General features: G+C 40.5%; 1 long non-coding RNA gene and 1 pseudogene across 3 annotated transcripts; both read right to left on the bottom strand.

The window, feature by feature from the left end:
- Positions 1 to 3132: 3132 nt before the first annotated feature.
- LOC119884393 lies at positions 3133 to 4215 on the bottom strand (annotated as a pseudogene).
- An 8735-nt stretch (positions 4216 to 12950) lies between these two features.
- Positions 12951 to 16375, bottom strand: LOC119884394. 3 transcript variants are annotated; one of them, XR_005440994.1, is made up of 3 exons: positions 15533 to 16281; positions 14680 to 15447; positions 12951 to 13101 (listed from the first exon to the last, which is right to left on the bottom strand). It is a non-coding gene; the product is annotated as an uncharacterized LOC119884394 (long non-coding RNA). The 3 variants fall into 3 exon arrangements; XR_005440993.1 differs by lacking the exon at positions 12951 to 13101 and adding an exon at positions 16292 to 16375 and having other exon boundaries at positions 13302 to 15447; positions 15533 to 15650; XR_005440992.1 differs by lacking the exon at positions 12951 to 13101 and having other exon boundaries at positions 13302 to 15447.
- Between the last annotated feature and the right edge of the window lie 4477 nt (positions 16376 to 20852).

Here is a 20852-nt window from a genome sequence, read left to right as displayed (position 1 = left end):
GATCACATTTCTCCTGTTTTAGCTTCTTTGCATTGGCTTCCAGTAAAATCCAGAATGAATTTAAAATCATTCTTCTTACCTACAAAGCTCTTAATGTCAGGCACCATCTTATCTTAAAGAGCTCATCAGTACCTTACTACCCACCAGAGCACTGCGCTCCAGAATGCAGGGTTACTTGTGGTTCCTAGAGTCTCCAAAAGTAGACTAGGAGCCAGAGCGTTCAGCATCAAGCTCCTCTCCTGTGGAACCAGGTTCCAGTTTGGGTTCAGGAGGCAGACACCATCTCCACATTTAAGAGTAGGCTTAAGACTTTCCTCTTTGATAAGCTTATAGTTAGGGCTGGCTCGGTGAGTCCTGAACCATCCCTTAGTTATGCTGCTATAGGCTAGACTGCCGGGGATTTCCCATGATGCACTGAGCTCCTTCTCCTCTACTTTCTCTCCCTCTGTATGCAACCTTATCCCTTATTGCATGTTACTAACACAACTTCTCCCCTTTCGGTAGTCTTGTGCTTTCTCGTCTCTCTCTCTCCTCCTATCACTTCCTGCAGGTTTTCTGGCTTGGAGCTGTGGAGTCTGGATCTGTGGTTGCGGGTCACCTGCTGCCCCTGTGTTCCTGCTCGACACCCTCTGCTGCAACGACTATTGTTGCTAGTCTTATTGTTTATTGTATTATAATCATTAACATTACGATGGTCACCATTAAAACTATTATAAATATCTGTACCATTTTCATTTAGTCTATAGCAACATTACCTTCACTGTGTGTACCTCTGTGTGTATATTGTGTAGGCTGCCCCTCCCTCTCTCTCTCCTTACATCTCTCTCTCTCCTCTCTCTCTCACCCCAACCGGTCGAGGCAGATGGCCGCCCACCCTGAGCCATGGTTCTGCTCGAGGTTTCTGCCTTAAAAGGAAGTTTTTCCTTGCCTCTGTCGCCTAGTGCTGCTCTTGGTGGGAACTGTTGGGCTTCTGTAAATAGCATCATAGAGTACGGTCTAGACCTGCTCTTTTATGAAAAGCGCTGTGAGATAACTTGTTGTGATTTGGCGCTATATAAATAAAATTGAATTGAATTGAATTGAAATCTTTCCCATCTTGTTTTTGAGCATTGTCAGGTCTCGTGTATCATGACGCCCCTAATCTGAGACCTTATGTCCCCACCACTCTACTTTTCAACACAAAGTGACGCCCTGATCAGGTAATGTATATGTGAAATGCATCATCTGCTCTCTTATAAGGTCACTTTCACACCAAGAATGTGCATTATTTGCCTTTTAGTTATGGTCCTGTTCATGTTCACATGACTTTTTATAAAGGGGAGTCACATGGACTGAAATGCAAATCATTTATTGGAGATTTTATTTTGTGATGTCATTCAGCATCACGTGTCACATGGACAAACATGCTACAGTGCTTCACTTTTTCACAACTCTTCACAACAGTTCTTCTCACATCCAAAAGTGCACCGATGCAACCAAAAAACACACATCAGGACCAAGTCTTATAACATAAACATTTGTCTGCCAACAAAACACAGTTTTACATTCTCGTGTGTATATATATCCTGGAAAAACCGAACAGGCGGAATTACAAAATGTATCACTATCTTTAGAAAACTGTTTTATATATTAGCATAGATCAAGATCCCATTACAACATAAATAAGGTCACAACTCTGTTTATTACATGGTTTATGCTGCCTTTCAGTAAATGTTGCAGTGATGCTTTCTGCCCTTTTTGCATCAAGTAATTGCAAGTACACAAAATGAAAGTAGTTCCAGTAATTCCATATAAAAACGATAGATAGATTCACTGTATGCATTTTTTTAAGGTGAGATATAGATAAAGAAATAAAAGTGGCACAAGTTCTCATCCACATCGCCTTCTGTCCTCTCCTGTAATCCACCTGGGAACGGATCTTTGCTTCAGATTGATGCATCCCTGGCGATTTTCTGCAGATGCGTCCAGAATGGAGAGTAAAGGTGGAAGTAAAATGACTGCACCAGGACCCATAATTAACTCTTGTTATATAAATACAGATGTTTGGTGGTGGTTGAGTTTGAGGGAGAAAACTGTTTAGAAAGACGTGGTCACTGAATGCAATATGTAAAATTAAAACACAGGACTATCCTGAAAGATGTAAGGATTACATAGTATTGTGACCAGGGCCACAGCACAACATTCTGGCCCTATATGCAAGAAGTCTCTGTGTTCCATAGGCCTACATTGAGAAAATGCTTTCTATACTGCATAATGAAAGACACCTGAACAAGACTTCACTAGAGTCATGTTTTATTTGCAGAAACAAAACAAAATAAAATAAACAGCCTTGCCATTTGCATCATTTCAGTACTACACTGTGTCCAAGCCCACAGTGTAAGTTAGTGGTTCACAGGCATGTCGGCCTAAAGGAAAATAATTAAAACTTTAGTAAGTTTAATTTATGATAATAATTTATGATCTAGCCTACTGTGCAAATATGCGTCAAGCTAGATTCCAGCCTTCGATCTAAACTGCTGACATTAGCTTAAACTATTCTTTAAACTGCTAAGTGTGACTGTACTCACATTTCTTTTAAAATAAATTAATTAGCAGCTGTTTTCCTTCCCTTTGCTTTCTTGCTCTTTACTTTTTTTCTTTTTTTGGTACCTTGATTTCCCTTTCTTGGAGATACCCCCCCCCCTCCGATTTCCTGTGCTGGTAATAGGATTAAACTCTGTGATTGGATGCGTCTTTCCAAAATGGAGTCATAGTTGTCCATAAAAAACTTTGTACCTTTTTTTTATTTTTTCATTAAAGAACCAAATATTTTCTAAAGCTTAACATTATGAGAAAAATGAATGGGACTTTTGTAGCTAAGCTGCATGTAGATCACTTTTAAGCTTCACAGAACACCGTTCATAATCAGCAGATTTTAATAGCAGTTTCATGCTGAAATCCTGTTGTTGGTCCGTTTTGCTTTCACACTGCTACCAAACCACACCACAGATCCTCCTTTTATCGTGGTCACAAACTTTTGGTCCTCACCAGAGTTCAGTAAAACATAGCAAATAGTCCAGGTGTGAAACCACTCTCATCACACTGAGGACCAGGTCTGATAAAGTCTTCCCAAATCCATAAAAGATCTGTGCTTCATATAGTGGTTGCTATTAGCCTGGAGTAAGCACAGCGACTGTACTGCACAGGATCGTAATAAAATAACCCGAGTCTGGGGGGTCGGTGGGAGGGATACCCAGGTGCTGCATACACAACCCCAAATACACATCTTCAATGTAAAGAGCTTTAACGTGTCTGGATGCCTCCACAAGCTTTTTTGGGAGGTCTAGAGACAAAACGTAGCCCAGACCTAAAACATAATTTGGGTACACAGACCCAGGGTAAATCTCCTCGGGTACGTACCACTTAGAAAATGTATCTCTCCGAACTTCAGCTTCTCTTGCCACATGTCCGCTCATGTAGTTTGTTCGGAGCGTCTACAACATGTTTATGAGCTTGGCCACATTTAGAAACATGTCTGAATCAATCTTCATGGCGTAAGAGGCGCTGGAGCAGTGGGCGTCCAGCCACTCCAGCATCATCATGGTTTTGATGGTCAGGTTCTTGTAGCAGTCCAGGAAGTTGCCCTGGATCAGGTCTTGATGTTCAGTGCTCTGCAGCAGCTCTTTTTGGAGCTGCTCTGCTCCTCTCCAATGTGCAGCCCCAGCAGGAAGAACAGCGTCACCACTTTGTCCAGCACCAGGCTTTCACCTCCCCAAGTGCTGCGGACGATGTCACGGGGTGTTGTGGGGCGCCACAGGAACCATCAGAACCAGGTAGGGCTTCTTCTGCTCACATCTGTTAGGCTCATTTAAACGAAGTGGTATATACGGGTATTCCACTAAGTACGGCCCTGAGGTACAACGAAACGGTGAAAGGATCTTCTGGAACAAAACTATACCACTGCTAAGGAACCTGGGAATCCACATAAAGATGATGTGCCTCAAATCAAGGCAATGCAAGGTAAGTAATATGAGGACAATCAAGAAGAACAAGAGTGTGATTCTCTTTTTGAACATTCTTCTGTTTGCCTCCTGCTGGACGTCTTCATCTGGCTGGAAAACAAAAAGAAAACAAGTCAGTGATCACAGTAATATATCCACAGTAACTAATGTTAAGGAACAAGTAATATATAGTTTTCAAATCAGGGAAGTATTTGTTAAAAGAATACTTCGACATCTTGGGATTCTGCCTTTGTGTTACTTATGGACGGAATTATGGTGAAAACAAATGATTCCCTTTCTGCTGGGGAACCACTGTTTTTGAGTTTGTTTGTTGTTTAACAGTCTACAGTACTGAGCAGTCTCTGCGGCGAGCTCATGCAGCTACGGTTAGCCCCAAGCAAGCAGCAACCTCCGGGTCTGGAAAGTGAAGCATTACAATACCGCCTTGGTGATGGTGCCGTGGATAAGATCAGGTGTGAGAGACCCGGGTTCAATCCCCCACTGTGACCCATTCACCATTGTGTCCCTGAGCAAGACACTTAACCCCTAGCTGCTCCAGAGGCGTGCGACTCTGACATATATAGCAATTGTAAGTCATTTGGATAAAAGCATCAGATAAATTAATAAATGTAAATGCCTTAAACTTGCATTCTTTCTTATGGCCAGCAGGGGGCGACTCCACTTGTTGCAAAAATAAATCAGATTGTAAGGAAGTCTATATGAAGAGGAAAAACATAATCAAATACAGAGGAGAAAACACAGGGACGAAAAGAGGAAGAGTTTAACAAAATAAAACCGGAAATAACAACACTCCATGACAGTTGGTGGTCTCAGACTGGGAGACTAAAGCCTGGCCTACATGGATTCATCATGCGTAATATTCATCCAGCCAGAGGGACGATCATGAACCGTTCACAGCGCGTCGGTCGCACTAGCGACACAACCCGTACCGAGAGGGAGTGGAGCAGACCAGGGACAGGAGATCGGAGCGACCGGCTCGCTGCGGTCGGTTGTGATCGTTCCCTCTGGCTGGATGAAATCTGGCTCCTGATTTTACGAAAGATCCATGATAATAGAGAAATATAGAAATTAATGGCAATGTAGCAAGCTGTCAAAATTTTAGAGACCCCCCAAGATATCACAAGCCCAGCTTTTAGGAGACCTGATGTCTTATTAAGGGGAGCTGAGCTCCCCTGGCTCCCCGTAGTTCTGGTCTCAATGGTCTCAATCACTAGTTTTAGTAGATAAGGCATGATGATGATATAATAATAATAATAATAATAATAACACATTACATTTATGTTGCGCTTTTACTCATCTCCCCCACCAATGTGTAGCACCCACAAGGGTGAAGCAGGCAGCCATTTGCCGCAGAATGGTCGTCACACATCAGCTTGAGGTGGAGAGGGAGGGAAACATAGAGCCAATTTCACGCGCCAGATGGAAAAAGCAGGGTTGGTAATTTTTTCTAGGACACCAGGGAACCTGGTCTCTTTGAAATAAGTGCCATGGTAATGACCACAGTGAGTCAGGACCTCGGTTTAACCTCTCATCTGAAGGACATCTCCTACAGCACAGCGTCCCCATCACTGCACTGGTCAGTCACCACCTGCACTGTTGAAACTCTGTCACACAGGGCTGTGATACAGTTTAAGTTTGGAATGCATCCATTTGAATGCAAGAAGTTAGTTTTGTAAGCTTAGAAAAGATTTGTTGCTTAATTTTTCCCGAGCACTAATGCATGGCCCAACACGGATGCTGAAAAGAGCCAGAAAGCAAGCAAGGCATGTCAGATGTGAATGAAGCATGTGTGAAAATTTAACATGATGGCATCATGGCACGACGCCAAATTAGGGAACAAGTAACATTTCAACACTTTCAACATTGCACAAGTGCAATTGCACAGCCTTTTCGTGTGGAGATGTTATCTGCGTGGGTTCTCTCCAGGTGCTCCGGCTTCCTCCCACCGTCCAAAGACATGCGGCCTGTAACTGGTGACTCTAAATTGACTGGTTGCTTGTCTATGTGTGGCCCTGCGATGGACTGGCAACCTGTCCAGGGTGGGATTGGCTCCAGCCCCCCTGTACGCAGGATAAGCGGTTGACGATGGAACATTGCACAAGTCTAAATTGAGTTGATTAAATGCATGATGTGGTTAAATTATTTGTTATCTAGGGGGTTTTAATTTAAAAACACATTTTAGTTCTTATCTTAAAATTATTTTGCAGGTATGCTTAATGCCTTGGTTGTCTTCAAAATCGGCAAGAAAATGCCAAAACGCCTTCACGCTGCCAAAAAGATGCATAAATGGTGTTCATGTGCTTTGAATGTGGAATCAACATAGACGCCCCTCCAAAGATTATCAGAGTATTAAACAACACGCAGACATCTAGTTCACTACTACATGGACAGCAAACTAACCGTCATAACCATATTACAAATTACATGTTTGCAAAATATGTATATGCAATCCGTGATTTTGCACAAATCAAAGTTCTGCATATTTTATGTCCCATGTACACTTTATTTCTCTTTTGCAATAAAGATTTAAGAAGAAAAAAGAATATTCTGATTATTCCGACACCACCAGTGACGAAACGCGCTCTGTAGAGCAGTTTGTTCATTTGGGCTACTGTAAGTCAAGGCAAGTTTATTTGTATAGCACGTTTCAACAACAAGGTAATTCAAAGTGCTTTACATAAAACATAAAAGCAACAGGGAAATATAAAAAAGTTTAAAGCAACATAAAATAAAAAAGTTACAGTGTTACAATCAGGGTTAAAAGAGTTAAATGGAAAATAAAAACAGGCTGAGGGGTTGAGCAAATAATTGAGTTACAATTATTTTGAAAAGAGAATAAACAGAGAAGTTCTCTCTAGCTAGTCTGTACTCGGGTCCACAGCAATCTTTGGGTCCACTGAAACTCCAGAAACCTTCAGACACTACAGAGAAACCAGGACATGTCTGTCCGCAGGCCGCTTTGATCCAGTTATACTCTGGACCCACCTGTGCGTTTACAGGTGGACGGAGGTTCCTGCAAATCACTCAGGCGCGAGATTTAAGACCACTTCCTTCACTCTGTTCAATCTCACTCTCATTATCTTTTCACTCAATTACCTACTCATTTCTCACCGTGTAAATATTTATTAAAAGCAATGGTAAAAAGCTACAAACAAAGAAAAAGAAAACAGGACAGTAAAAGTTACAGTGCAGTGTAAGTTATCAGTAAAAAGAAAAATCTTAAATATTTAATTAAAAGCAATGGTAAAAAGAAAAGTCTTCAGTCTTAATTTAAAAGAACTGACATTCAGCAGACCTGCAGTTATCTGGGAGTTTGTTCCAGATATACGGAGCATAATAACTGAACGCTGCTTCTCCTTGTTTAGTTTGACTGGGGACAGAAACCAGACCTGATCCCAGACGACCTGAGAGGTCTGGATGGTTCGTAACGAAGCAGAAGATCAGAAATGTATTTTGGCCCTAAACCATTTAGTGCTTTATAAACTAACAGCAGGATTTTGAAATCAATTCTTTGACATACAGGAAGCCAATGTAAAGACCTCAGAACTGGAGCAATGTTCCTTCTTCTTTGCTTTCACTTTCTGCAGAAACATGGTGGTTCAACATGGTGACGTCCATGTAAGAGGACCAGCGGTGTATGTAGAAATAAATGGCTCATTCTAAGGTAATAAAAGCGTAACGGTTCTTTATGTAAGGTCTTTATACACCACTGAAAACATAGTTATGGATATTATATTGCATTTCTGTCATTAGATCCTCCTAAATATTACACACCGGACTTTTAACATTGTGAAACATCACAGTTTTGTTAAGCTTAGGCATCAAAACTACTTGGTGACGTAGAGAAAACCATTCAGGGAACAATAATCCCGAGGGCCTCTGTATGCGACGCCCTGGTTTGACTGGAAACGTTATAGTGCTTTGCTTTAAGGTACTTACACATGCTGTTTTAAACTCTCACAACATTACAGAGACAAACACTGTACATTTTACTCCACTACAGATTTTACATGAAAAATATTCGATTGTCTTAAAATATGATGCATTGTTATAAATTAAAAACCTTGACCAGCTATTAAAATGCTGCTATCTAGTCATATAAAATGTATAAAATACTGGTACTTTACTTTAACTTAAAGGTCTAATGCGTATATACAGTATCTAGTTCTGCTACAAGGGGAGTGTGAGAGGAAGGGTAGTCAGCTGGTTGCAATCTGTAACTTCGTCATGCCACTAAATCCTACACACTGGACCTTTAGGTAAAGCTGTGACTGCAGGGGTATTTAACATTTATCCAAAATAAATAACCCAAATACACTGGACTGTAAATAAAAAAAAAATCTTCTTAAAGTCTTGTTTTATTCCAGAGATGTCGCTTGTTTGTCTGAGTTTTAAACCTACCAACAAAACAGTGGAATATGCGACACCATACAAAACACAAGACAAGATTAAAGGGTCAGCTCACCAAAGACAAAGCAACACATTTTGACACTTACCCTCCGGTGTTTTGGTCTTTTTCCCTGCGAGACTTCCTTCTGTCGTGCCAATACAAGTAAAGTTGTGGTGTTCAAGGCACTGAAAACTTATTTCTTTTGACTGAAAAAAACCTTTCTGTAAACTGACCCCGTCTGGATGATCCACATTTGTGACTGAAGGGCGTGAGTGAAATATTTTGTAAGACTGAGATATGATCATTGGTGGGATATTACAATGCAATGTTCAGTGTTTTAATAACCCCCTCCTTCCTCTGTGCAAAAGGCTCTCACTGTTTCCTGCTTTGCTGCTGACCGTCATAATTACTACATCCTGTTATTTGAACAGCAAGCAAATGTCTTTATTGACTGTGGTGCAAGAAATATTCAGATCCTTAACTTAAAGTCCCCATGACAACCAAATTGAGTGTTTTTCTATTTCTTCATATGACCTACACGTATTTTGAAGGTATTCTGGGGGCCTTACTGATAACTGTTCAAAAACAATTTTATAACTTGCACAAAAAGACAACTTGAAGAAAATCTTTTCTGGTTTTCTCTCTGATGACCTCAGCGACGCCCTGTGATTTAGAGTTTCCTGACTGACTTGTTGCTTATCAGGTAATAGCTTACTGCTGCTAAGGGTGCCAATTAAAAAGACAATTGGATGGGTCAACTATTTTTCCTGGTCATAAAGGAAACCCAGAACAGTGCAGGTGCGTGCATCAGTTTATAAAAGTCTTACAATGCTTACAATATCCTTGCTAGTTTAACTAATGTGTGTATGCAGTCTGTAGATGATTTACTCTTTCAGCATATATCTCCTTTACTCTTGCTCATGTTGACGGTGAATGAAATGTAACCTGCATTCACTAAAGCAGTGAAATAACACACCTGAACATTTTTCAATTACCCAGCAAAGTAAAACTCCTGAATTCCAGAGTGAAAACAAATGACTGCTTATTGTAAGCTCACAAAATTCTTAAAATGAAATCATAAACTACGTTGGTGTCAAAATGTATCACTACAATATCTAATCCTCAATTTCACCAAGTTTATTTGTTGTTTATTTGAGTAGAGACAGATACAAAAAAAAAAAACAGATTATTACATTAAAAACAATCCGATGCCCTAGAAGGGCTTTTAACAGTTAAGATAATGAAGGAGTAAAATTTTACAGTGAATACAATAAAATGTCCAGAGACTAGTTAGCACCAATAAAAGTTAGTGTAGTAAATAAACACATTCACTCGAACTCACACAGATGCTTTACCTCACATACACACAGATATACATTTCATATGTCATGATCACACTGCTGCTGCTGTATGAGCCAGGCTTTTGTTTGTTTTTTGAAGGTGGACAGTTTAGTTAAAGTCTTTATATTTGTAGGAAGACAGTTCCACAGACACAAACTATTAAAAAACAACTTTATATGTCTAAGATTAACAAAATTAACAAGTTTAAGATTTTATGTTTACTTAAAATGTAACAGTGATCGAATGGAATGAGCTTTTTATCTAAGATTTTTAGGGCGCGGTTTTAAAGCCTCTCAATAGGCTTTATGGTAGTTTGGCTGGTCTGGGACCAAACAGTGGTGCAGTACGACAGGATCATAGTGTTCAGAAAGACATGAGCACATTCAAATGTCAGACAGCTCCTGATCATTCTGAAACAGTTCATACTGGCCTTCATTTTTCTTGAGATGTTTTTGACTTTTAAAGTTTAGCGGCTCCATTAGAAATAATAGTAAAATGACCCTACTTCTCTGCTGATTTATTACCTCAGTAAACACTTTACTATTTAGTTTCATGTCTTTTTTAATACAACAGCAAAAAATCAACATAGCACTGCCTTAACGGTCAAACGTTTTTTCCCCCTCTTTTTGGGGGTAGTGGGTCTAAGTCTTAAGGGGGTCATACCCCCCCAATCCCTCCGGTAATTCGAACCTAGCTGCTAACTAGCTGCCGTCATCTAGTTAATGGTTTTAGCTGTGTAGCACAGGAGCTTTGGACCGCCATGAGAAGGAGGTTGTGCAGCTAGCGGTCCTATTAGCTGACTCAGCCAAACCCAGCAAGAGAACCACCTCGGTACTGTATTCCTTGTTGTGTTCGGTACCGGTGCGACCGCCATGTACGCTCACTGGGAGCTTCTAGTCCCAGAATAGACCTTTTCTATTAGTTCACATTTCTGTAATAACAGCAGGTTGGGAGAATTTTTATGGATGAAACCAAGTTGATATGGCGTTAAACACCAGCACTGGTAAATTTTAATGAGTGTTTTTTTTTGTATGTTCACAAAGTAACTTGTTTAAATCACAAAGATTTCAGTTTTAATTCAATTCAAATTTATCTATCCCGGTAGGGCATTTCAGTTTCAGTCTACCGGTCGTATAAAAAACTAAACAGAAACCACAACAATTCAGACACCCTGTCAGTGACAACATATAAGCATTTGGCATAAACAACAACTTATGCTAAGAATATAGAACGTAAACTTCAAAATGCACCATGTACCAGGTTCAAATCCAACCCACGGCTCATTTATTCTCTCTCTCTCTCTCTCTCTCGTAATGGACTTCATATGTGTAATATTGGGAGGTCGAGATAAGACCACCTGTGTTTAGGATTGGAGGACTTTTTGGAGAACTGAAGGCAAAATTGCACGGAAACATGGAAATAAGGCCAGAAGTACAGCATATATGACAAAGTCTGAGATGTTGCATTTTATAACTGAATAATAACAAAGTCAATAAACCAAACTCATATAAGCAATAACCTGAAAGGGTCAATTAACATTGAACACAACATTGCAAAAGCTCAACAAAGGCTAAACTTCCTCAGGCAACTTTAAAAATAACGGCTCAAGCATCAACTCCTTGTTGCTCTGAACCACCAGATGAACTCAGCATGTCAAATGGGTGTAAAGATGCCTTTTTGAGTTGCGCTGATGCAAATCTCTAAACATGCGGGAACAAGTTAAACAAACCTGTCATTGTTTTTTGTTGTGAAACTTGAGTCGCGCCCTTATCTAAATGAGGTGGCTGCACTACAGTGGGCAGAAAGGAGCAATAATGTGGGAAACATTCTTCCACACCAAAGAAAGTGACACCTGACTGAAAATACTTTCATATATTTTTTTATCAAATTTAAACGCGTTCATTTTTCTGCATGATCAAACAGTCTTTGAATGAATTATTAAATATTTTGCTTTTGTTGTAGGAAATAGCAGGTGAGTGTAGCACAAAAGAGAATAACCTGACATGATAAATGTTGTGTCAAGAGGAGGATTTGTACTTTTCAGTTTAACTAAATATGTTTCTGTTGACTCAGGGTGTCATGCAGCAGCCACAGTTCATATTTCTATGAGAACAGGTACCGTTTTATTGTCTGAAATGCTAGAACAGGAAGTCACCCAAGCGCTCATTAAAACATCACTTATTAGTTAACCATTGCTTCAGCATGTGTCTTCTGTACCCTTATTATCAAGGGAATATCAGCAGGAACGTGGAAACAGGAGTTAAGTGTTTTCTTACCTTGTTAGTCTGCAGCGATGTCTGAATCCACAGCCAGAGGCGTGACCATGAAATGTGGTGTGTTCTCATATCTGAGCTTTAATTTTCTAAAGCTGGGGCAGGCAACGTAGGAGGAACTAAGAGGAGGCAGCTGGATTTTGAAAGAGTCCTCCCCGCAGTGCCCACTCCAAAGCCACTCCCCTGAAGGTGCATGCATGTGGACAGGTGGTGGGCAGGTAAGACAGCCAGTATTTTCAGGAAGTACTTACTGTTCTGCGACAGCCACAGATTAATTAAATTTTTGTGTCAGAGCATTTTTTTATGTATTGATCAGAACGTAGAGAGAATTTCAATAAATATAACAAAAGCTTCTGAAATAAACTGCCTACTAAAGAAGCCAATTTAACATTAAGATATTTTTATTTTAACACATTTTATGACATCTCAGGTATGGGGACCTTCCTCTCTCCCCATTGGCTCGCAGACATGAGGTTCAAAGTTGGACCAGGAAGAGTAACGTGACCAACAGAGACGGCTTACTCAGTCTTTTTGTGTTGTAAAAGATGATAAACATTGAGGAAGCACATGACGCAGTTGTCCGTGGATATCAGTAAAACTCTGCAGAACACTATTTAAATGTGTAACAAATGGCCAGTGACACATTCACTTTTCTGCAAACACAAATTGGCTAAATAAACTTCGAGAGTCTCTTCAGCTGAGTGCTCACCAGCAGTGAGAAGCCCTGTAAAAACATTTCTCAAACCGACAATCAAGCCTTTGTAGTTGTGTCCATTTTGTTTCCCCTTATGTGTAAATTGGTTTGGCCAAGCCCTTGTGTCTCATTCAGTTAGGCCAGTTTGTTCTGTTTATATCCTGTTTTGCTGTATGCCTTTTTGAGTATAGCGATATTTGGTTGACCTCTTTTATAGGCCTAGTTGTGAAGTTTTTGGTTTCTGTTGTTCAGTATTTTTGGGGTAAATAAAAAAAAAAATAAAAAAAACCCAATTTTTCAAAGAAATTCCTGTTCTCCTCTTTGCCTGACATGTCAGAACACTATTTTGCAAAGCTAAAATTATATTTATATCTGTTTTCATCAGCTGAAATGTCAACAAACCTGAAAAAAAAAAAAAAACTCTCAATGACTTTAATTCTCTAACTTTAAAAGGGATAGTTGGTAGGTATGGGTATCGCTAACAGCTCAGTATCGAATAACGTCTGTCAAACCAGTACTTCATTCGATACTTTCTGTAACCAGATCGCAGCAAAAAATGACTATTTGTATGGTTTTGTTTATAGCCAAACACGCAAGCAACACACTGAAAGAAGGACATGCCTCTTTTATTTTTTTAGAAAGAACAGCAAATGCAAATGTACAGAGAACTCTTAAATGATACCAGAAGATGAACCAATAGAAAGCCAAGCTTGTGGTGATAAATGTGCAACAGTGACGAACGTGTTACAGCCGAAGGTGAGCGGCTGATAAAAAAAAAAATAATAAAAAAATAAAAAAAGAGTCATGCCCTTCTCTTTATTTCAGTGTGTTGCTTGTGTTTTTGGCTGCAAGCAAAACCATACAAATAGTCATTTTGCCGCAATTTGGTTACAAATACTATTGAATCAAGTACTGGTTTGACTGGAGACATCTGGATACTACTCAATACTGGGCTATTAGTGATCCCTACCAACTAACCCCATTAAAGTTAGAGAATGAAAGTGCAAAAACTGATTTTTCGTCAGGTGTCACTGTCTTTGTTGCTCTTTTGTGCCAACTATAGTGCAGCCACCTCATTTGAATTAGGGCGAGACTCAAGTTTCACAACAGAAAACAATGAAAGGTTTGTTTAACTTGTTCCTGCATATGTACAGATTCTTAAGAATTGAATGTAACACTAGTACTGAGTACTGACTTGATGCTTGAGCAGGTTGCCTAAGGAAGTTAAGTCTGAGCTTTTGAAATGGTGTGTTCCCAGGAATAAAAAAAAAAAAACTGACAACCTTCTTAGTCAGTTATAAAATGAGACATCTCAGACACATGGACAAGCGGGTGCAGGCACGTACGGGAAAAAAAAAAAAAAAAAAAAAGGCATGCTTTTCTCTTTCTTTCAGTGTGTTGCTTGTGTGTTTGGCTGCAAGCAAAACCATAAAAATAGTCATTTTGCCGCAATTTGGATACAAAAAGTATTGACTGAAGAACTGGTTTGAGTGGACACGTTTGGATACTACTCAATGCTGGGCTTAAATGTATCGAGTATCGAGCTACCCGTTCCTAAAGAAATAATTCTGTTTACTTTCACAAACGTATCAAAAATTTATCTAAACTCATTTGGTCGCTAAACTATTTCACTCCTCCTCTCTCACTCAAATACAAAAAAAAACTTCCAAGCTGTCTCTGATGATACTACCTGTGAGGAGGATCTGTATATATTTTATGTAACCGTTATTTGAAAAACCTTGCTTGTCTGAACAATAAAAATAATAATAGGCTACCAATCAACCACTATCTCTTCAACAGGTGGCACTTTACGCTAGGTATCGAATGAAGTACTTGGTGGTCTATCACTTTAAGTGTACTGGTTTTGGTACTGGTAGTGTAAAATTTTAAACGACACCCAACCCTAATAGTTGGATTTTTTTTTTTTTTTTATTTTTTTTTTTTTAAGTGGGACAGCATGAGGTATAATCAGTGTATTACCTGCAGTCAGGAGCGTAGCATACAATTCTGGGCCCATGTCTCTTACATATCTTTTGAAATCTGTAGTGGAGATTAGTCACTAATTAACTGTTCATACCACATTTAAACAAGTAATAACAATTTGAAACATGCAGGATTGATATTAGCCTACAATAAAACAGGCTGTAATTGCTGCTGAGCTCCTCTCAGCTTCAAATGATTGCTTAGTAAAATATTTGTTTGCCACTGTGTGAGCTCACATCCTCAGTAACTGAAGGATATGTTCTGTTCCATCTGCTTCCTGATGTTAAGCTTTGCTACACTCTAAAGACATGGCTCTACTTGAGACTACTTGCTTAGAAATAAAACATGGCAAACAAAAACAAACTTAATTTCAGGCTTTTTGAGGGTTCCTGGGTGATCACTCTCACTGACCGTGGATAATTACCTCACACAGCTCCACTTTAAATCCTGAACTATCCCTTTAAAAAAGGTTCTTTGTGTGCTACTTAAGTGTACTACATCAAGCTTAAATTTAATAAATAATTGAATTCCTAACCTGAGCCCATCTTCTTCAGAAGGGAGAAATGAGAAAAGGGAAGGAGGAGGAAGAGTGGAGTCCTGAGAACAGCTCCCTGCTTAAACAGCTAGGTGTTAATGGTGTACATAAAAGCTGGACCCAGGGGGCGAGGGAGTCGATCCAGGTCCAGATAGGGAAAGCGAAGCGAAGTGGTTGGACTGAAGCTGCGAGGGTGCAGCAGGTGAGCTGGCAGGCAGGTTCGGGTGGTTCTGTGAGAACGAGGGAGAATTAACAAGGATTAGTAGAGGCGAGGTCACAAACAGGTTCATTACGAGAGCAGGCCAAGGTGTGTACCACGGAAGATGATCTGGCGAATACTGGCGTGCTGGACCTGCGGTTGATTTGGAACGAGGTGCAGGTGTGTGGAGACACTGTGCAGGAGCCAGGGAGGAAAAGCACGCCCATCTGCAAACTAAGCAACTCACAGGGGAAAACAGACAGACAGGCACAATAGGATGGGTAAACAGCAGAGAACAAAAGGTTAACAGGGGAGAGAGACCACTGGATACAACATTGTGATTATATGCACCTCACTGGCTGAACGTATGCGTTTCCACATATGCAAGATCCTGCTGACAAAAGCTTGCAACACATTCGTAGCCTTGATGCATCTATTATTTATTTGAGGCAGCAAACAACCAAGACATTATAAAAGTGTCACGATCATGGTTTTTGTATTTTGTATTATTTTGGCCCACTTTGTATTGATTCTTGTTTTAAAGTCAGTGTTACGGTTCGTTCTCCTGTGCTTGATTATTTGGGCTGTCCTGCATCAATGATTTATGCTGCGTTCCAGGCAACTCACAACTGGGGAATTTCCAACCTCCAACAAGAAAAAGTACTATGGAACGCCACCTGATGTCAGATTTCCTACTCGTGACCTCGTAGAAAAAATATCTGCCAACTTCACGAGTAGCACCCGAATGAAGTCACACGACAGCGGCACCTCCCATGGAAGCTGTCAGGGTTGTAGGGTTGAGCGGGTTGGACGACCCAAACGCAGGACAAGTTCAGAAAAGGTTTATTTGACCAACAAGAGGCGAGCACACTTACTTCAGAGTGGCTGAATCCAAAATAAATGATCCACAGGAAGACACAAAGAGACAGCGCTAGGCAGGCTACACACTACAACTGTGCAATGACCAGACAAAGACTTAACAGAAACACCAGGCATATATACACAGGGACTAACGAGCAGGGCGGGAGCAACACAGGTGACAGGGATCAAGGTTAATGAGGCAGGCAGAGAGACAGCAGGGGGGAACAGAGAGGCAGGCAGAGTGATAACTAGGGGAGCAGACAGAACACTTGACAGGCAGGTCAGAGAAGCAGGTTAGATTAAACAAATCTTCGAAAAAGCAAACAGGTTTCAGAGCAGGCTGGAGCTGACACAACATATGCGTGATTACTCAACAATCCGGCGGGGACTGGATGTCTGAGTCTCCCTCTTAAAGCTGTGGTTGATTGCCGAAGTTAGTTGTCAGATTTAATCATCACAATTAAATTAAATAAACATTTGAAATATATCAGTCTGTGTGTAATGAATGAATATAATATCAAAGTTTCACTTTTTGAATGGAATTACTGAAATAAATCAACTTTTTGATGATATTCTAATTATGTGACCAGCACCTGTACATCACACCACACCTTGTCAATGTTATTAGGTAGCTGGTTACAGTAAACTATCTGTAAAAGTCATCTTCTCTACCCAGTTATTCAGGAAAAAGTTAAAAATACCCAGAAATTTTAGTTCCTGTTTGCTTCTTGTCTTGTGTTTTTTGGTTCCAAGTAGGTTGGATTTCCGACTCGGAAAGTCGGGAGAACCTCCCCAACCCCGACCTCAAAATCCAAGATGGCTGCTACTGGAATCAACAGTAGTGGAAGCTGTGGTACTTTAATGTTTCCACACTGTTTTATTGTGTCTCATTAAATCAGTTATACACACAGTCCTGTCCAACTTATCTCTGTAGACATGTTGTTATGGTGTGTTATGGTGTTTGTGTGTACAAAATAGAGCATAATGCATTATCATCAGCTGATATTGCTAACAATGGCCAGAGGCATCAAACTTGGTTTTCCAGCTTAAATCTGTTGTTTTACTGGAACGCCGTCAACTCGAGTGTGACGTTATTCCCAGATCTGACCTCCGACTTCTGAGGTAAATAGAAAGCCTAAGCAACTCGCTTCCCCTCCGGCCCATGGGACCTTTTTTCGTGGGAAAAAATATGTCAACGGCGAGAGACAGCTTATTTTTTGAACCTGTTTGAACTGAGCCCTGAATTTCACATGATGTTTGTCAATTTAAAAAATTATTTTGTTCGTCAAGAAAGTTGCAGTCTGTCATGAAACAGTAAAGTTACATTTCGTTTTGTGTGAAAACTACATCTCTCGTCTTGTTCAATTTACGTCACCAACTGCTAGCTAGATAACTCAGCTATGTTCCGTGCAGAAATATATCTCACCTGAGGTGTTTCATTCAACGGCTCTGTCCTTTTATCACATCATCTACACATGGGAGCTCTTTGACGTTAGCTTCAGTCATTGAGAGAAAAAATTACGTCACATACGTGACTTTTTGAATTTGTGGCCTTTGTAATTACGTATTTTCACAGTCTTAACTGTTGTACATCAAACTGCGACTTTCTTGACTTTTAAAAGTACATTTTTAATTGACCATCATTATATGAGATCAAAATACTTAGTTGTCCCTTGCCATTGACTTCTGTACATATTTTTTCCCGAAGTAAGATCCTATGGTGGTCCACCGGAAGGGGAGGGACTTAGACGCTCTACCATAGACTGTATATAAAAATTGGACGTAGACATCCGTCACCCGTTGGTTTGTGGACTGCGGTTTGGCCGATAGGGCGCCGCCGTGTTGAGTTTTTGCAACCAGCTGCACCAGACGTGACCATTTTTTGACGAGACGGTTGAGCTAACGGCCGGCGCTAGTTAGCTTGCTTAGCTAGCTGCAGCTGTAATTCACGTTAACTGTCATTTTAACAGGGCTGACAATTTTGTCTAGCGAACAAAACTAAATGTACTCACCGACACAGACATGAAACTAGTGATTGAGAACATAAACTCTATGAATGCCAAACATCACTTCTTGTCCATACAGATCATATTCTGATTGTCTCCACTCCTTTTCGGCTCTTTTTGCACTGCCGCTTGTTCATCCTTTCTTTCCATTCTTTTGGTAGCTCCAGCGTATGACAGACCCTCTACCGCTCTGATCTGAATCACCATCCATTTCCTTTATTCTTTTCGGACATCGTGGTGACGCAGCATGATGATTTCCTGCACAGTGTGGACACTTTACTTGCACCTGCTCTTCCTTACACGCCTCCCTTTCACAGTTCTTCTTCCCACATCTTCTGACTCCTCTACATACTTCAGCAACATGTCCATATTCCTGACAGCAGAAACATCTCTATATATCCTGGCAAAACCCCCACAAAAGTCAGACACACCGACATTACTTTCCCCCTTCTCCCCTTGTCGGAAACTTGTTAGCGTTTTTGCCACACAAACATCTTAAACACTTCGAAATGGCTCGGCCTCCACTGACAGCGGTACACCACTCATCATTTCCTGACCCACTGACCCGAGTGGGAAGCAAGTCAAACAGCTGTGATCTTCATACTCTCTAATCTTCAGCGCTTTATCTCTCTGCCGCCTTGACGCACGATCAATGATAACCATTCCACTACTTGTTATCGCGACCAATCGCACATCTTCAACCTCGTGCTGATCTTTGAATCTCCCGTCTGTTCGTGTCACAGCTATTAAAGGGGCTATATCTAGTTATACAATGAAATCACCTATTAATAAATTACTTTTTTACAGCCTTTTATCAACTGGTTGTAACCTCACTTAGAAATGAAGCGACTACAGCGAACAAAGCCCGGTCCACTAACGCAACAAAACGACCGGCTGGCTGCACAATACAGACTCCAACACAAACTCCAACATAAACTTTATGTCAGGATAAAATCCAACAACAAAGTTTTATGTTCTAGAGCCTGTCAGGCCAACAGAATGAAATGGATGTCGGGTGAAAATACGGTCAACATCACAGAGACACCGCTGATTTGTTTTGGAACAGACAAAACTGACATTAATCCTGGCAGGTTGATGGCATATAGACAACATTAATAACATACGCACATAATCATAAGCAGATAACACACGAGCATGGATAAAACATAAAAGCATGTAAACTAGTTAACTTGTATGGCTTTCCACATTACTTCAACAGCTAAACACCCCACATTACTGTATTGGTCCGTACCGCAAATAAGTGAAACTTAAAGCTCGTTACCAGTGGGGGTCGAACATAAGTAAGAGTCCAGGAGATGTGCTAAAAACATATGTTTATTGAAATAAACATGAAATAAGTTCAAAATTTCATTAATCATCTGTTCTTGTTCCACATTCTTTGCAGAAAAAACAGCGGACTGTGGTCCGTATAAACCACCACAGGGAAAACAGATGAGCGAACACAAACATCAAAATGTTCTAAAGCCATGACTAGTGCCAAGGCCTCCCTTTCAATGGTCAAGTACCATTGAAAAGTTGCAGATCGGATGCTTTTTATCAAGTTTGTTTATTAAAGCTACATGCTTCACATTTTGCCTTTTTTCCAACACAGGACAGCCTGCCACAATATGTCCTCTTTTTTTATAATAGAAGCACTTGACGTCTTTTCCCTTCAAATCATCCTTATCAGCCTTAACATCAAGCTTCAAGGGACCAGCATTTCTGCAACCCCTTCGAGACACCACTAGGCCTATCCTTCACAATAGAAGTCAGGTTATCAAGAGGCTTACCAACATTACAAAAAAGAAGATCCCCAAAAACATATTCATCAACTAAGACAGCAACGTTAAAAACATCACAAACCTTATGTTCATTTAAGTAAGTTGAAACCCTCTCTGGAAGACTGTTTTTAAAATTCTCCGTTAATGCTAACTATTTAAGCTGTGCAAAATCACCAACCTCATTAGATGAACACCAGCAACCAAAAAAAAGTCTCCTTCTCCCGAGCACAATACGTCTGATGGCCATACTTTTTCAGCTGGTGAAACCTTTGACGGGACGCCTCCGGCACCAGCTCACACACTCTAAGCACAGCAGCTTTTTCTTTGTCAAAATTAAGACTGTCTTCCGCCCGAAGTGATGAGTAAACTGTCTGCGCTTTACCACTCAGAACCCATTGCTGCAACAACAACGTGCACATTTCTTTCGGACAATTTAGTGTAGAAGTCACCCGCTCAAATAAGGTGAAATATTTGTCAGCATCCCTTTCATTAAGGAGGAACTAAGCAAATGTTTCTGCTTACATCAAAATTCCTACTTTGGAGCCACTTTGTTCCACCTGATCTCTGTATCCATGTTTTAGGGGGACGGTGACGGGCTACAATCAGGAGAGCAACAAGCGCTTCTGTTGTGGATGTATATCAACATTTAAAGTGCTAGACCCCAAAATAAGAAGAGGTGAATTCTGTGCCCTGCCCCCTGTTCTGCCCTTTTTGAGACTTTTGTTTTGGTGTTCATGGTTCTGGACCTTGTTTGCGTTTCAGTCCTGTTTTCTGGCCCTCCTCATGAC

This window comes from Micropterus salmoides, unplaced genomic scaffold (genome assembly GCF_014851395.1).
Source record: "Micropterus salmoides isolate LMB-PRFRI ecotype aquatic unplaced genomic scaffold, ASM1485139v1 Ms_hic_scaffold_3414, whole genome shotgun sequence".
Classification (NCBI taxonomy): Eukaryota; Metazoa; Chordata; class Actinopteri; order Centrarchiformes; family Centrarchidae; genus Micropterus; species Micropterus salmoides.
Note: the sequence above shows the minus strand (reverse complement) of the source record. Positions and strands in the feature narration are given on the sequence as shown.